Here is a 4,526-nt window from a genome sequence, read left to right as displayed (position 1 = left end):
TTTATATGGAATAAGAAAAAACTTCGAATAGCCAAGACATTACTCAGAAATAAAAACAAAACAGGAGGAATCACACTACCAGACCTCAGACTTTACTACAAATCGATAGTGATCAAAACAGCATGGTATTGGCACAAAAACAGAGAAGTAGATATCTGGAACAGAATAGAGAACCAAGAGATGAATCCAGCTACTTACCGCTATTTGATTTTTGACAAGCCAATTAAAAACATCCAGTGGGGAAAAGATTCCCTATTTAACAAATGGTGCTGGGTGAACTGGCTGGCAACCTGCAGAAGACTGAAATTGGACCCACACTTTTCACCATTAACTAAGATAGACTCTCATTGGATTAAAGATTTAAACTTAAAACATGAAACTATAAAAATACTAGAGGAGAATGCAGGGAAAACCCTTGAAGAAATTGGTCTGGGTGAGTATTTCATGAGGAGAACCCCCCGGGCAATTGAAGCAGCTTCAAAAATACACTACTGGGACTTGATCAAACTAAAAAGCTTCTGCACAGCTAAGAACACAGTAAGCAAAGCAAGCAGACAGCCCTCAGAATGGGAGAAGATATTTGCAGGGTATATCTCTGACAAAGGTTTAATAACCAGAATCCACAGAGAACTCAAAGGCATCAGCAAGAAAAAAACAAGGGATCCCATCGCAGTCTGGGCAAGGGATTTGAAGAGAAACTTCTCTGAAGAAGACAGGCGCACGGCCTTCAGACATATGAAAAAATGCTCATCATCTTTAATCATCAGAGAAATACAAATCAAAACTACTTTGAGATATCATCTAACTCCAATGAGACTAGCCTATATCACAAAATCTCAAGACCAGAGATGTTGGCGTGGATGCGGAGAAAAGGGAACACTTCTGCACTGCTGGTGGGAATGCAAATTAATACATTCCTTTTGGAAAGAGATATGGAGAACACTCAGAGATCTAAAAATAGATCTGCCATTCAATCCTGTAATTCCTCTGCTGGGCATATACCCAGAAGACCAAAAATGACAACATAACAAAGATATTTGTACCAGAATGTTTATTGCAGCCCAATTCATAATAGCTAAATCATGGAAAAAGCCCAAGTGCCCATCGATCCACGAATGGATTAATAAATTGTGGTATATGTATATCATGGAATACTATGCAGCCTTAAAGAAAGATGGAGACTTTACCTCTTTCATGTTTACATGGATGGAGCTGGAACATATTCTTCTTAGTAAAGTATCTCAAGAATGGAAGAAAAAGTACCCAATGTACTCAGCCCTACTACGAAACTAATTTGGGGCTCTCACATGAAAGCTATAACCCAGTTACAACTTAACAATAGGGGGAAGTGGGAAAGGGGGGGTGGGTAGAGGGAGGGGGATCGGTGGGATCGCACCTGTGGTGCATCTTACAGGGGTATTTGTGAAACTTGGTAGATGTAGAATGTAAATGTTTTGGCACAGTAACTGAGATAACACCGGATAGGCTATGTTAACCACTGTGATAAAAATGTGTCAAATGGTTTATGAAGCGAGTGTATGATGCCCCATGATCATATCAATGTATACAGTTATGATTTAATAAAAAAAAATAAAAATAAATAAATAAAAACAAAAAATAGAAGAGGAAATTTCGACGTAGACACATAGAAAGCAGACCGTGTGATAACAGGATGAAGGCGGGAGAGAGGCCTCAGAATGAAACCAGCCCTGTCCACTTCTCTCTCTGGGTCTTCCAGCTTCTCAACTGGTGAGGAAATAAACTTCTGTTGCTTAAGCCTCCTGGCCTGTGGTACATTTAAGACTGGTGCCTCTGGGGCAATGCAGTGACAGGTTGAAAGGGGAAATAGTCAATAAATTAATTATTTGTTTGAATACAAGAGACAAATGTTTTTCGATAGTGATTTCCCAAAGTGACTCTTATCAACTAGTTGGCTGGCTCCTGTCACAGGTCCCTTTGGGCAGCCATCTAGAGATAAGAAACCTATAAAATAATTTTTTGAGTATTTCTTATATCTGTTGACCAGTGTTTCCCAACTGGTTGCAATTCTGCCCTCCAGGGGACATTTGGCAATGTCTAGAAACATTTTTGATCATCATAACTAAAGAGGGTGCTGCCGGGATCTAGTGGGTAGAGGCCAGAGATGCTGCCACACTTACAACCACATACAGGAGAGTCACCTGCTTCCCAAGGTCAGTGATGCCGTATGGCAGCTGAGAAGCTCTGCTGTAGATAGTGGAGGATAAGATTCTGATACCAGCTTCTGTAGTTCTGAGCTCAGGTGCTTCCATTTGCTGAATCTTGAAGCCTCATCTGAAAAGAGGGGTAATATTAGCATCTACCTTATAGGGTTGTTAAGAGTGATGGGATGTTTGTAATCCTAGCACTTTGGGAGGCCAAGGTGGGAGGATCGTTTGAGCTCAGGGAGTTTAAGACCAGCCTGAGCAAGAGCAATAACCCATCTCTACTAAAAACAGAAAAAGTAGCCAGGCAATACTGTGGCAGGCACCTATAGCCCCAGCTACTGGGGAGATTGAGGCAGAGGATCACTTGAGCCCAAGAGTTTGAGGTTGCGGTGAGTTATGGCACTCTACCCACGGTGACAGAGTGAGATTCTGTCTCAAACAAAACAAAACAACTTTTTGGCTTTGACCTGGGTCTCAGAATCTTATCATCTTCTTTCCCTCACAATTTAACAGTTCTGGTGTGTCCTGAAACTTCTGTTTGTGCTGTTTATTGTCTACACTGGGGAGGTGCCTGTGGCTCCAAGGAGGACTAACTCTGCAGAGGCTATTGACTCTGTCTTGCTTTCTCCTCAGAGGGACAACTCTTCTGGGGCTTCATCCCTTTGTCCCTTCAGCATGCAATGTGTGAAGATCCCCTGCTGGGGACAATCTCCTCTGCCTGAAGGCTGAAATGAGAAAGAGCCATGCATTTGTGCAGAACCTGCCGTCTTCTGGGCAGCAACATCACACACCTTCCCTTCAATGTTTGCCTAGGGTGTCCTGATCAGTGGTCCAAGGCACCAGGTCTGTGGTGACCTGCCCTTCGTATTTGTGGGGTCTGGGTGGGAATACAAGGAGAGGTCCCCAGCTATGGCCTTCCTTTTTCTCTTCTTACCCCAACTCCATCCTTCATTGCCAGAGTCCTTGTGCACATGAAGAAGTTCAAGCTTTGCCCATTTCTCCACAAAAAGCCACCCCTTGGCCTCCCTTTGGGCCTAGAGGTGTGTAACCTAATGTGGTCCTTTCCTTGAGAGGAAAGACCAAGGGGGAAGGTCCATGCAGACCTTGGAAAAGGGGTAAGAGCTATTTGGGCAAGAAATTACAGGGTCCCAAGGGCTGCACAGAGGCACAGGGTCTCCGGATAGTCATGTCCCTGCAGCGTTACCTATCTCTACTCCATGGAGAAGGATGTTCCTGGAAAAGGGACAGAAGAGAAACTTCTCAAGCACTGGGCCCAGGGCAAGGGGCCCAAGGATGGTACTGGATTCTCCAGATGAGACCATATGTTTTACCTATTTTCTGCTTTTTACTTTACTCATTCAATAACACCATAATGAAATCCTTCCCCATTATCAGGTGTAGCTCATGTTTGTTCTTTTTTATGTCTTCATAATCTGTCATGGTATATGGGGTAGTTAATTTTGTGGGCACCTAGATATTTGGTTAAACATTGTCTGGGATTTGTCTGCAATCTGATGAGATTAATGTTTGAATTGGTACAGTGAGTAAAGCACATCACCTTCTCCAATGTAGGTGGGCCTCAGACAATCTATTGGGGAATGGGCTCTCTTTACTTTATTGTTTTCAAGCTTGAACTTTGATCTTCTCCTGCCATTAAACTTGTACTTAACATCATCATCTTTTCTGATTCCAGTCCTTTGGGTTTGGACAGGAACTCACCTCCTTGGTTCTCCTGGTTTTCCAGTCTTCAGACTCAGACTGAACCACCCAACTATTTCTCCGGGGCCTTCCACTTGCAGAGGGAAGATTATGGGACTTATCAGCCTCCACAGCTATAAGCCAATTTCTTACACTCTATTCATCAATCCATCTCATTGTTTCCGTTTCCCTGGAGCTACTTTACTAATATAGTATGGATGTATCATAATTTCACCAGCCATTTCTTTGTTAATAAACATTGACTTTATTTCTAAGTTTTAGCTATGAACAATGCCACTTACTATGAATATGTCTTTCCATGTCATGCTATTATTCCTACAGAATGCATTTTTAGGAGCAGAAAAGCTACATCAAGAACATATAATTTAAACTCTAATAGATGCTGCCAAATGGTCAGCAAACATATGAAAAGATGCTAAATAAACTAGTCATCGGGGAGATGCAAATTGACCCAGCACAAAGCATTACACCCATCAGATGGGAAAATTGCAAGGAAGAGCTATGACATCAGTTTAACTCCGGGAAAAAAGCCTTGTCTTGTGCATTGCTGATGGAAATATGAAGTGCCCCAGCCTTTCTGGAAGGCAGTTTATAGCCTATTTATAAGTCACAAAAGTAAGA

Source organism: Nycticebus coucang, chromosome 21 (assembly GCF_027406575.1).
Source record: "Nycticebus coucang isolate mNycCou1 chromosome 21, mNycCou1.pri, whole genome shotgun sequence".
Classification (NCBI taxonomy): Eukaryota; Metazoa; Chordata; class Mammalia; order Primates; family Lorisidae; genus Nycticebus; species Nycticebus coucang.
Note: the sequence above shows the minus strand (reverse complement) of the source record.